The sequence below is a fragment of the Gymnoscopelus braueri genome, assembly GCF_963280865.1.
Source record: "Gymnoscopelus braueri genome assembly, chromosome: 21".
Classification (NCBI taxonomy): Eukaryota; Metazoa; Chordata; class Actinopteri; order Myctophiformes; family Myctophidae; genus Gymnoscopelus; species Gymnoscopelus braueri.
The window spans coordinates 23,655,432-23,669,925 of NC_137623.1; the positions used below are offsets into that span (position 1 = coordinate 23,655,432).

At 37.5% G+C, this 14,494-nt stretch overlaps 1 protein-coding gene across 1 annotated transcript in view; it reads left to right on the plus strand.

Annotated features, from left to right (window-relative positions):
* gyg1b (glycogenin 1b) overlaps positions 1-14,494 on the plus strand; it is a 439,315-nt gene that overhangs the window by 197,777 nt on the left and 227,044 nt on the right. The window lies entirely within an intron of this gene.

Here is a 14,494-nt window from a genome sequence, read left to right on the forward strand (position 1 = left end):
AGTTTAATGTGGTTAAATGTGTGAAAATACACATTGTAGTGGGGGTCCCTGCTTCATCTATCTGTCAGCTAAGGAGGTCCCTACCTTATAACTTATATGTGTGTATATATCTAATGTTTGTATTATAGAGAGTGGATGATATTTTATTTGTTATTTCATCCACTAGTTTTGGATGTTGTCATTATTATGAATATTTGTATTATGTCTCTTATATTACATTTGATAAACTAGTGTTAATAGCATTATGTACCCTTGTAGTCTTTAATCTATTTCACATCCTAAAGTATATATAAGTATATGTATGTTTTTTTAATATTTATTTTTCTCTTACTTTCTAATTGGTGTTGGAGCATGTGATGCAAACAATGTTTTCATGTGAATGGCAGTGGTGGAAAAATAATGCTTTACTTAAGTAAAAGTATCAATACTGTAATGTAGAAATACTCTGTTACAAGTAAAAGTCCGGCATTCAAAATTTACTTGAGTAAAAGTATCAAGTATTGGTATCTATATGTACTTAAAGTACCAAAAGTAGAAAGTACTCATTATGCAGAACCCATTTCACAAGTTTTCAAATGGGTAAAATGGATACAAATATTTTGGGGAAAAAAACACGCTGACAAGGCGACGCATTGTGTGAGCTTGTAGATCGGCTATTTTCAAATGGCTGAAATGTATATAGGGCTGAAGTAGTTAATGTATGTTTTGTAATAATAATCCAAATCTACAAATTAACTAAGTTTTGAAATAATTGTAGTGGAGTAAAAGTACTGAAAATTGGACAATAATTTACACACACACACACACACACACACACACACACACACACACACACACACACACACACACACACACACACACACACACACACACACACACACACACACACACACACACACACACACACACACACACACACACACACACACACACACACACACACGGTTTTTGCGCCAAGGATTATCTTAAACCAATTGCATGCTGCCATTTTGAACATTAACGACTCTGAAAATAGCAGATGTACAAGCTCATAATGCATTGCGATGCAACGTTTCGCAACTGTTTCCATCTATAATGAACCAGAACAGGAACTAATACGTCGACAGTGATGTGAGAGACGTAGATAGAGGTGTTAACATGAGTAACCTGCTCTGACTCATGTATTGTATTCTCTGTAAATAAAGCAATAAAATAACGTGAAAAGACAATTTAAATAGTATATATTTTTTCCTGTATTTGTTTTCACTGCTTCATGTGCTCTAGTATTGTCCTGTGCATATTCATATTATTTGTCCCTCAACAGGTATGTGGTCATTTACAATATGATTTGAACCATATAATCAACACTCTACATTTAAATACAGGACCACCCACCCAAGACAATTAAATATCTGGAAATAGACTATATGACAACTAGATGATATTTTCTAATTAAGTTTTTATTCCAATTAATTGAAAAGTCACCATTTTCTACACATTTACTGAAAATTAATGTTAAAACATATGTTATTTTGCAATTATTTTAAATGCATATTGTTATTATTATTATTAGTATTATTATTACATAATAATGATAACAGTTTTTTTTTATTGCTTTACATGAAATAGCAAGATAACAAATTGTATGATTAATTAACATATACATACTAATCCATCATAATAAATCATGAAGACTCATCAAGACATCATGTTAGCAAAGAATACAATATCTAGTGTTTACATGAATAATACACAGTAAAGATTAAAATATGTTTGTTTACATGAATAATACGCAGTAAAGATTAAAATATGTTTGTTTACATGAATAATACGCAGTAAAGATTAAAATATGTTTGTTTACATGAATAATACGCAGTAAAGATTAAAATATGTTTGATTACATGAATAATGGAAATCAGGGGTCTTCAACAAGGGGTCCGGGACCCCTAGGGGGTCCTCAGAGTTACTACAAGGGGGCTGCCAAATATTTGTGTGATAGGAACCTTTTTGCTTTCTTTTTTTACATGAACCACTTGAACCCTATAGCATCTCTACTCTGAGGGTAACCGAAAATAGCAGATCTACAAGCTCACAGCGCCTCGCACTGCGAGGCGCTGTGAGCTTGTAGATCTGCTATTTTCGGCAAAGCGGTTTGGTGTAGAGGATTTAAGTACACATACACATCAACATGAATAACATAACACTACACAATGATAGTGCTTTCAAACAAGGACTCCGCCGGCAGTGGTGTAAAGTACTGTAACTAGTACATTTAGTAGAACTACTACTGTAGTAGTAGTACTGTACTTTTTTTTACAATTTTGAGGTATTTGTAGTTGAGTATTTTCAAATTCCAATACTTTTACTTCTACTCCACTACATCTCGGATCCAAATATTGTACTTTTACACCACTACATTTATTTGAATACTTTAGTTACTTTATAGATTTTGATGATTATTACAAAACATACATTAACCACGTGCACTTCAGCCACATATACTGTACATTTCTGCCACAACGCATTGTGAGCTTGTAGATCTGCTATTTTCAAAAGATGTTTATACACTTGAAAACTTGAAATGGGACATTCTGCATAATGAGTACTTTTATTTTTGGTACTTGAAGTCCATTTTGATAACAATACTTTTGTACTTTTACTCAACTACATTTTGAATTCCGGACTTTTACTTGTAACAACAAAGTATTTCTATATTGCAGTATTGATACTTTTACTTAAGTAAAACATTTGAGTACTTTTTCCACCACTGTCTGCCGATCATCAAATTATTGTCTTAGGAATTTGACGAAAACTAAAAAAAACTCCATGAATGCAAGGCTTCATAGGGTGTGCAACTGATAAAAAATAAGTCATTTTTTGAGTGAACTACTCCTTTAATGCTCGTTCCCATGAGGGTGTCACTTGCCAAAAATAACCGATCTACAAGCTATCCGGAACACAATCGATCGTTAAAATAAACATGATCTGAAAATGCACACGGCCCACCCATCTGACCACTTAACATGGTGTAGAGGGAAAACAGGCTGGGATCCGCTGCTTCAGTTGTCTATCACAGCGTTGGGATGGATGGTTGGGGTCTCGGTGGCAGTTCGTCTGCTGATGAGAATCACAGAGAGGAGCATGAGGAAGATGGCCACCGTCCCTACCACTCGAACCACTGTCACTACCACGTAGAGATGATCAGAGCAGGCTGTCTGGAGGGAGGAGGAGGAGGAGGAGGTTGTAGCATCAGGTGGAGGCCCGGTCGTAGCATCAGGTGGAGGCTCGGTTATTTGTGTCGTTGTCTTCACGTCTCCTGGGAAGTCGATGTTTATCTTCACGTCTCCATCCGAAGCCACCTGACATGTGAACTTGTTGTTCAGGTCGTGTTGGCTGCTGGTCAGAGTGATAGAACATCCACGGCTCTGAGAGTCTGTTATCAGGGTACCGTCCTTATTCATCCAAAACAGAGTGTGACGCTCACACTCCATGTCGATACCAAACAGAGAACATGTCAGTGTCTGTTCTGTCCCATTGTCTCCTCTGGTGATGTTCAGTACAAACAGAGAGGTTTGTTTATCGACTCCAGTTTTTCTTCCATTTATCCATTGTAGACAGTTATAAATACCAGCCTCTTCAGCTGTGACATCTTTAACAGTCAGAGAGCAGTTAGACTCCAAACTCATTCTGCTTGCTTTAGATGGGGTTAGATCACTTTTAATCATACCATGCTCAGCCACAGCAACAGCTGTGTTATCTTTTCCGGCATAAAGCCACGTAGTTGACCCACAGCCAGTATATCCAGGTAACACGTTAGATGGTAGACTGACAGTGTCTCCAGATTTCTTGTACAGGGTGACTCGGTCCAGCAGAGAGTTGTCAACTCCAAGCAGCAGAATCAAAACCAGTTGAATCCCTTTGATCCCAGACATTCTGATCTGAACCTTATCTATTTTGGTGTCTGTCTGTCTGTCTGTATCTGATCTGTCTCTCTGAACTGTTTCTCTGTCTGTCTCTGTCAATGTCTCGTTGAGCTGTCTCTCTATCCGTGTGTGTCAGTGAGGCTGACCGGAAACCAGGCAGAGGTTGAGTGAAGAAACTGAGTTTTTGGTTGAAGTCAGTTCCTCATTCATTATTATGACATTCTGCTGAGTGTTTCCGGTGAACATCTTCAGTTCACAGGCAGAATAATCAATATCTCTTTATTTAGAGGCTCGTAAGCCATTATTATTATTATATTTGTATGCTTGTTGTATATAGGCTCTATACAGTAGGTATTTGTACTATATAAGCTTTGTACAGTACAGACCCAACCCTCCATCCTCTTAATAATTTTTTTGAACTTTATTTTCACTATTTCATCATCTATTTTAGCCTCCTCCTCCCATGTGTCGTAAAGGGATATTTCCCTTCGGTTTTGACTCTGAGGAAGACGCAAGTCGAAACGCCAGTCAACCCGGCAGAACAATGAAAAACGTGCAAACCAGTCGAGTGCTCCAGTATATTTTATTTGGGTAGTCTCTTCTCAGTGCCTAGGTATTATTATTTTCTCTGACGCAAGTTGTCCTTGTTGAGCACTGACAAGCCATTCTACCTTCCGCTGGCTGAAGCGTGTAGGACTTCTCTTTACCTAAATTTCACTTTCAAACATGTGTCCTGTCCGTGCGTTACCAGCTAATCTCCGGCACCGTTGCCCCGCTCGCTGCGAAACTGTGCACACTCACTCCCTGGATGCCAATTCAGAACCTCTGCCCCAAATTTTTCACATGGGCCAGTTATAGCGCCACCAGGAGGCTGATTTGTGCAAAAAAATTTTTTTTACATTACTCCTACATTTTATCCAAATGTCATGCAAATTGGTACACAGTATCTCTATAGTCATGTGATCAACCCGGATCTCTCCAATTTCCCATATTCAATCCTAATTGGCTTCCAAAGTTTGCAGGATAGGTCCGTTTTGTCCGCCTTCCTGGGGTTCTGACCAAAAGGCAATATGTGCCTTCTTGGGAGTGAGACTGTGTTGCAAAATACCTCAAATCATGAACGCAGCTTGCAATTTCCATGAATTTCACACGCACATTCCCACTAGGCAGAGGAAGAAATGCCACCCTTTTCACATTGGCCTGTTATAGCGCCACCAGCAGGTCTAATTTAGCAAAACTCATTTTTGGAACAAAATGCCTCAAATCATGAATGCAGTGTCTTGATTGCCATGAAAGGCCTAAGAATAAATGGCACCCTTTTCACATGGGCCTATTATAGCGCCACCAGGAGGCCACAATAACGTACCTGACCTGGCGGAGACCTGTGCTCCGAGGAGCACTTTTTCTAGTTTGTATTGTTTTCAACCCTTATGGTGAACTCAATTAAATATATGGGTAGCACTTTACAATAATGACCCGTTATAAAGCATTTATAAACGTTTACAAGTAGTTTGTAGACTATTAACAAATCATTAACAACATGTTTGTTGACATTTGTAAATGATTACTAAAACCTTTATAACTATGGTTACAAATCATTTATAAAGTATTAGTAAGTAGTGAACTATTCATGAATAAGCCATTTATATACATCTGTAAATGATTATTAAATCATTTGTAACGACCCAGTCTAAAGCATTTATAAACGTTTATAAGCAGTTTGTAGACTATTAACAAATCATTAACGACCTGTTTATTGACATTCGTAAGTGATTACTAAAACCTTTATAACTACGGTTACAAATCATCTATAAAGGTATTAGTAAGTAGTACAACTATTCATGAATAAGCCATGTATAATACATCTGTAAATGATTATTAAATCATTTGTAACTGATGTTACATAATATATACAAGCTATTGGTAGCTTGTTCATGTTTAACATATGCTTTGTTAAACATTCCTAAAGTATCTATAAATCCTTAGTACATGTTATTATGTGCCCTATAGTAAAGTGAAGACAGTTCATCATTTACAACTGTCTGTTAATGTGTTTTTTCATGTTTAACATATGCTTTGTAAAACATTCCTAAAGTATCTATAAATCCTTAGTACATGTTATTATGTGCCCTATAGTAAAGTGAAGACAGTTCATCATTTACAACTGTCTGTTAATGTGTTTGTTCATGTTTAACATATGCTTTGTAAAACATTCATAAAATATCTATAAATCCTTAGTACATGTTATTATGTGCCCTATAGTAAAGTGAAGACAGTTCATCATTTACAACTGTCTGTTAATGTGACTTTCTCCTTACCTGTTGCAAACTACCTGGCTTTCATGAATGCAGACACCATACAATTACTAGAATGATCTTTCATGTTTAATATATGATTCGTAAGACATTCGTAAAGAGTATGTTGACCATTTGCAAACGTTATCATGGGCCTTGTTGTAAAGTGAAGACTATGCATTATTATTTCATGTTTAACAATGATTAGTAAAACATGTGACATCAAAAAGTGGCAGAAGTAACGTTATAGAGTATAAAAGTATAAAACAAATTATTAAGATATAAAATGTAGCAACTCTTGGCCACAGCACACACACTGACATTTAAACAAAGAAATTCACAGAATCAACAGAACAGAATCACAGAGTAGCAGCTTGGAGCCTCTGCAGTCACCACCTCCCAGTGCAAGTTAGCTTTAGCTGCTAAGCTAAACTGCTAAGCATGGAGGACATTACTAGCCTACACATCAAAACAAACATTGTGGATACAAACAGCCACCATCAAAATACCCCCTGGTCATAATGCTACTTCATGTGTGTAAGATTAGCCATTTTATTTTACCTTGATCACCTGCAACAAGACAGTTAAAACACATAAAACATGAATTAGACATATTTCTGTCCAGTCTGCAACTGCATCACTGTTCACTTCCTCCCTAGTAGGCTACTGCAGGTGTAATGCAGGTAGTCAGTGTGTTGCCAGATTTTGCAAAAGAAACAAGCGGACAGGTCTATGAAAACAAGCCCAAAAGAAGCAACTAGGCTCAGGCCTATGATAACGTCTGCAAATGGTTTACATACTCTTTACGAATGTCTTACGCATCATTTGCTTAACATGAAAGATAATTCTAGTAATTGTTTGGTGTCTGCATTCATGAAAGCCAGGTAGTTTGCAACAGGTAAGGAGAAAGTCCACATTAACAGACAGTCATAAATGATTAACTGTCTTCACTTTACTGTAGGGCACATAATAACATGTACTAAGGATTTACAGATACTTTAGGAATGTTTTACAAAGCATATTTATGTTAAACATGAACAAACACATTAACAGACAGTTGTAAATGATGAACTGTCTTCACTTTACTATAGGGCACATAATAACATGTACTAAGGATTTATAGATACTTTAGGAATGTTTTACAAAGCATATGTTAAACATGAACAAGCTACCAATAGCTTGTATATATTGTGTAACATCAGTTACAAATGATTTAATAATCATTTACAGATGTATTATACATGGCTTATTCATGAAAAGTTTTGCTACTTACTAATACCTTTATAGATGATTTGTAACCATAGTTATAAAGGTTTTAGTAATCATTTACGAATGTCAATAAACAGGTTGTTAATGATTTGTTAATAGTCTTCAAACTGCTTATAAACGTTTATAAATGCTTTAGAATGGGTCGTTACAAATGATTTAATAATCATTTACAGATGTATATAAATGGCTTATTCATGAATAGTTCACTACTTACTAATACTTTATAGATGATTTGTAACCATAGTTATAAAGGTTTTAGTAATCATTTACAAATGTCAACAAACAGGTTGTTAATGATTTGTTAATAGTCTACAAACTGCTTATAAACGTTTATAAATGCTTTATAACGGGTCATTATTGTAAAGTGCTACCAATATATGGACACAATTGAGTAACTGGTGTCATTGAGTACTTTCTTTGTTATTGATAAGTTGGTCTTAAATTTCCTTTAAAGTGACATTTAAAAAAGTCTTGCATCCGACTTGCCTAAACCAGGGCCGGCCTAGCCTTGGACCAAGACTATAATAGATGTATTCTATAAATTTTGCATCAATGGTCGGTCGATGGTTGGTTTAATCATTAATGCATCCTCTGGTGGCAGAGTGGATGTTATTCAGATCTCTGATAGCCTATGGGAAAGAAGTTAAGAAGTACAGCTGTTGAGCAGTCCGCACTATCAGTGAGGACATTCAAGATTATTTTCCATAGCAGTTTTTTTGTGACTTTAGACTTTAGTTTACTCAAGGAGCCTAAAGTACAGATACTTAGAAAATGCACTTAAGTAGTACTTAAGTACTTCTTTGTTACTGTCCACCACTGCCTGTTGCATTAAACTATTCTTTTTTTTGTCTACTGATATGCCCAGTAGTATTGGCCATTGACACTGGCATGTAACCAGATAGTTGCGTCATCTAAAGATTATATATAAATAACAACCAACTGCATCTGGTCACTTGACCAGTCCAAGATGATACGACTCACGACTCTCTTGTGTTGCATTGGTAAGTCTTACAGAAGAGGCACAATGATTTATTATAATTATTAATTCTTGCAGTTATATTTTAGTATTGTCATTGCATGTCTTCACTGTGTTCTAACTGCTCTTGTGGTTTTAACTGTGTGCATAAGGATTGATTTGTGCTGAATCACCCTTCAACCATAATGTGCACAATGACAAGGTGGTAGGAGGCACCGAGGCTCAACCCCATTCCTGGAAATACCAGGTAAAATATACTCACATTTCACTAATGATTTGCTTGAGATTCTTCCTAAAAGAACACCGGTTTGTGATTTCACGTGTGCTGTACCATTTCATGTATTTGAATTGAATGCAGTGCTTATAATGTTCTTACTAACCAATGTAACTGTGGTGAAATCTATCAGTATTTTTGTGATTGCTGGCCCTGTAATATCTTCACATCGCTTTGCATAGCATTTTCAAACAATTAATAATTGGTTGTGCTTTGTGTTTTTGCTGTTTTGCTACACATTAATCTATTAGCCTTACTAGGCTCAGGGCCGTTGCCATGAATTCTGTCCCAGACTAATGATCACATTAATACTGCGGGACTGGGCCATATGAATCATTATGACTTTTCAGTTTTATTGCCGCCTTGGCTAAAATAATAAACATACTGTAATATAATGAGTGCTATCCGTCTCCAAATGGTTGGTTGATATTTTATCCTCAGGTTTCTCTCCAAGAAAACATATACGACGATGGTTACTGGTACCACATCTGCGGAGGCACCCTTATTGATGCCTTTCACGTCATGACGGCAGCCCACTGTGTCGGGTAGGACTCTCGCTGTTCTGTTCCATTATACATTCAAAGTATGAATACTTTCATTCAAAAGCCTATAACCCAACTTGTATCATATATTTCATCCTAATCTGAAATTGTCTAGTTAGTTGATGTAATCATAGTGCGTTTTATATCCTTGTGTTCTTGACAGGCCGGATGCCAGTGTGTACCGTGTGGTGCTTGGAGAGCATGACCTCTATGAAGATGGCGGCACTGAGCAGATCATCGACGTGGGAAAAGTTATTATCCATCCGGGCTGGACAGGTGACCTTGGCAACGGGTAAAAATGATCAAACTACTCCACCTTCCTAACTTATCACCTATTTAACCCTAGAATATTGATAACTGTAGGTAAACTACCAATCAGAACTTAAACATTGAATCGTTACCAAGCCTGCCCTGTTGTTTTCCACACAGTCCAACTCACAGTGCAATTGCAAATGTTTTTAAAAGACTAAAGTTGTTTGTTGGTCAGGAAGATGATGTGTGTCCACGTCACCCTGACTCAGATATAACCATAAACAAACCCCATATGCCCATATATAGGCAGAACCACGGCCACGTCACTCTGACTCAGACATAACCATAAACAAACCCCAGACGCCCATATATAGGCATATCACTTTGACTCAGACATAACCATAAACAAACCCGAACCTCTAGTTATTCTATATTTTCCTTATAGAAATGATATTGCTCTGCTGAAACTGGCCAACGGTGTATATGACAACGGCTTTGTGGCAATTGCCAACATACCTCATGCTGGAGCAATGCTGCCCCACAAGTTCACATGTTACATCACTGGCTGGGGGCTTCTCGGCAGTACAGGTATGTATTCTGCATTTAACCCTTCTAACTATTAGGAGCAGTGGTTCAGCGTCTTGATCAAAGACACAAATTGGGCAGGAGAAATAATCTAAACTAAATGTTGCATTTGAATATATATTTTGCGTCTATATTTTTTAGCTGAAAGCGGTGCACCAGACAAGCTGCAAGTGGCTCCACTGAATGTGGTAGAGCACTCCATTTGCTCACAGCATGAGTGGTGGGGAAGCATTGCCCTGAAGTCCATGGTGTGTGCTGGAGGGGATGGAATCACCTCAGGCTGCCAGGTACTGGAGCACAACTCTCCACCAGCACTGAATCTCTCCCAGCTTCAGCTTTAAGATTTTAAAGCATCTTCTAGACCAGTGTTGGTCTGCATGTATTGTATGTCCCCTGTAACAGACCATCGTTTATGGTCAATCACAGGCTAATCAGAGCTCGGCAACATTAGCACACAAAGTACACTTTAGCATCTTAGCCCATTGCTCACGTGTAGACATTGTTCAAGATATGCTTAATACTGTAGCTCAGTGTAAAAGGATGAAGAGAGTAGCTTAGTGGGTTGAGAGGCTGTCTGTCTGGCTCAGGTCACCGATTCGCCTCCCGGCCCACATGTCAAAGTGTCCCTGAGCAAGACATGTAACACCTAACTGTCCCCCCCCCCACCCCCCGAGCGCTCATCATAGCCACCTGAACAGCCATCAGCTGGGTGAGGCTGAAACTGAATTTCCACTGCGGGATTAATAGGGTCTACAATGATGACAGCCAAAGTTTCTTGATCACAATGTTCTTTGGCATGCTCCCTCCTCACCCACCAAAACAGACACAGGGTTACCATATCTAACACAAACAATGGACTCTGAACCAGGGTTGCCATGCCTAAAGTAACACTACTGTCCCCATATACCTCCCAGAGTAACCAAACAACCCCTGCTGATATGAGCCCAGGCTTCTCTTTATTAACCACTGGTTACAGTTTTGACTCGTTTCTATGAGACAATGAATCGGGGGTTGACCACGACTCTGTTTTCTTTCTCAGGGTGACTCTGGTGGACCCCTGAGCTGCAAGACTGACAATGTCTGGAGAGTGCATGGTGTGGTCAGCTATGGTCCATCTGGAATGTGTAACCAGGTGTCCAAACCTACCGTCTTCACCAGAGTCTCCTATTTCATGGACTGGATCTTCGACGTAAGCCTTAATCGCTATATTGCAGTGATTTAGGGCTGTCCTCGATTAAATAAATTCTTAATCAACTTTACAAATAAGCATAGAAATTTGTCAACTAATTAGATTAGTTGATTTAATCGACAATATGTAAAATAGTGCTTGCTGCATGTAAATATGCAGAAACCAGCCTTTTCAAGTCTGTGAAGTTGAGAACTAAACATTCATTCTAATTTCCAAACGGCTACTGGCCTATACTGTATCTATGTTTACAAGAGATGTGCTCATCATTTTCAAGAAATAATTCATTCAGCATTTGAAGAAAAGAAAACTATAAAAAACTACTAATCAACTAACAAAGTCTTTGTCGACTGAGGCCAAACCGACTGACTGATTGATCGATTATTTTACTATGAGGCCAACTGTGATTGTAGTCTATGGTTGGAATATTGACTGAATGATTTATCAATTTGTTTTGCTGATTAATCATTAATGGATTGAATTATATAAAAGGGTACTACAGCTGTCTGAATAATGTTTTAAACCTGCTCATTTCCAATTTGTTCCACTACTTATCAGTTGTCTGAATTTTACCCTTTCCAATTTATCTGCAGGTAACAGAAAGGCCCAAGGGAACTCAGTGATGTTTTCCTAAAGGAATAAAAAGGAGTAAGGAATAAAAATATGTTGTAGAACACATCTTGGTTTGTTGTTTCCTTCAAAGTCAATATGGGAAATAAAATAGTACACAATACACAATTTAATGACTTTTAAGACCCTATTTTAATACCTCAAATAGAAAAACAACAAACTATACTATTAAAAAAATTGCCAAATTGTCAAATAATACCTTAGAATGAAAATAGCTGAAAATAGCTGATCTAGATCGGCTAAATGTAATGTCTCAACTCCTACAATTCCAAGTGCTTGTCAGGGCTTGGATTGTGCTTGGGGGGTCCCAGTTCAAATTTATTTGGAGAGAGGGGGGGGGGGGGGTCACGGTCTGAAAAGGTTGAGAACCACTGGCCTATGTGGTGAACTATGAATAACAGTCAGTAGCTGTAAGAATTCTGAGCTTGGTACAATACAAAATAAATACAATTTGTGCAAGAAGGTTGTGCAAAAAGATTTGTCCCAAAATATACTGTGTATATCTATGTGTATGTGCATGTTGTTGGTGAGTGGATGTTGTTCAGATCTCTGATAGCCTGAGGGAAAGAAGTTAAGAAGTGCAGCTGTTGAGCAGCCTACCTACACTGCTATCAGTGAGGACATTGAGGTTATTTTCCATACCACTTTTTTTGTGACTTCGCTTAATGTTTGACCCACCTGTACTTTTCCCAGCTACCAATGACAAAGAAAAAAACATTTATTCTTACATATCAGGGTTCCAGTTTGTACGTTTCCGATGAACATACATGAGATTATTGAAATATAATTTATATTGTACAGTACAGTATTCTATATAAAATATACATCTCAATATAATGTATATTTCAATAGATTTTATATCTAAATGTTTCTCTTTTCTAATATTAAAAGCGAATATAAAGTTATTCAGAAAACAAGTGGGAAATCTTTAAATCTCGCCTACTTTCCTATTTTCTGTGGTTAGGTAGCCTGCTGCCGATGGTTGACAAAGTGCTCAACCCCAGTACTTTACTCAAAGTAAAGATACTCCTGGTCAAATAGGACTCAGCTACAAAGTACATTTTCTTTTTAATATCAATGCATTGCTGTATAAACATTTACTGGAGAAAGAAAAAGAGCAAAGATTTTCCAGAACTATCAACAACATTGTAAATAGCAGCTCTACAGGCACACAACGCATAGCAATGCAACACGTTGTGAGCTTGCAGATCTGCCATTTTCAAAAAGTACAAGATTTGTGTTTGAAATGTGATGGAGTGAAAGTCATAAGTATCCAAAAATACAAATACTCAAGTAAAGTACAGATACTCACTTTGTTGTGGATCATGAAAATAGTCTTTTGACATGCCCAGTAGTATTGGCTATTGATACTGGCATGTAACCAGATGTTGCGTCATCTCAAGATGATATAAATAACACAACCAACTGCATCTGATTTGATCACTTGACCAGTCCAAGATGATACGACTCACGACTCTCTTGTGTTGCATTGGTAAGTCTTACAGAAGAGGCTCAATGATGATTTATTATCATTACTAATATCATTTATTATTCATTCTTGCAGCTATATTTTAGGATTGTTGCTGCATGTCCTCATTGTGTTTTAACTGCTCTTGTGGTTTCAACTGTGTGCATAAGGATTGATTTGTGCTGAGGCACCCTTCAGCCCTAATGTGCACAATGAGAGGGTGGTAGGAGGCACCGAGGCTAAACCCAATTCCTGGAAATACCAGGTAAAATACACTCACATTTCACTAATGATTTGCTTCAGATTCTTGATCATCAGTTATTCAATTATTTCATATTTCTTCATAATTTCAAACACAAGGTGGAAAAGCACACTGGTTTATGATTTAATGTATTTGAATTATAGTGTTCATTTTCTTATAAACCAAAAGTATGTGTGGTCAAATCAAAAAATTTTTTTTTGTGATTTCTGAGCTTGTAGATCGGCTATTTTCTAAGATTTATTTTTACATTTGACACATTTGAAAACTTGTGAAATGGGACATTCTGCACAATGAGTAGGCCTACTTTTACTTTTGGTACTTTAAGTATATATTTTGATGCCAAACTCAAGTAAATTTAGAATACAGGACTAGTATTTATATATCGTGTTATTGATAGGCTACTTTTACTTAAGTAAAAAATGTGAGGGCTTCTTCCCACTGGATCTCATGTCGCCTCGGGCCTCATGAATCAGTGTCACTTTTCACTGTTTTATCACCACGCCTTGGCTACTTGAAATAATAAACATACAGTAACATGCTGCCGAGTGTTTATCTGTCTCCAAATGGTTGATATTGCCGCATCCTCAGGTTTCTCTCCAAGCAGACCTATACAATGATGGTTATTGGTACCACATCTGTGGAGGCAGTCTTCTCGATTCCCTGCACGTCATGACGGCAGCCCATTGTATCGGGTAGGAACCCTCGCTGTTCTGTTCCATAAAGCAAGGGTTCCCAAACTTTTCAGGCCGCGACCCTCCAACATAATTATATTTGAACTGGGGACCCCCCCACCCTGACAAGCACTTGGAATTGTAGGAGTTACATTTTGTTTGACTCAGTTCCCACTGATAAAC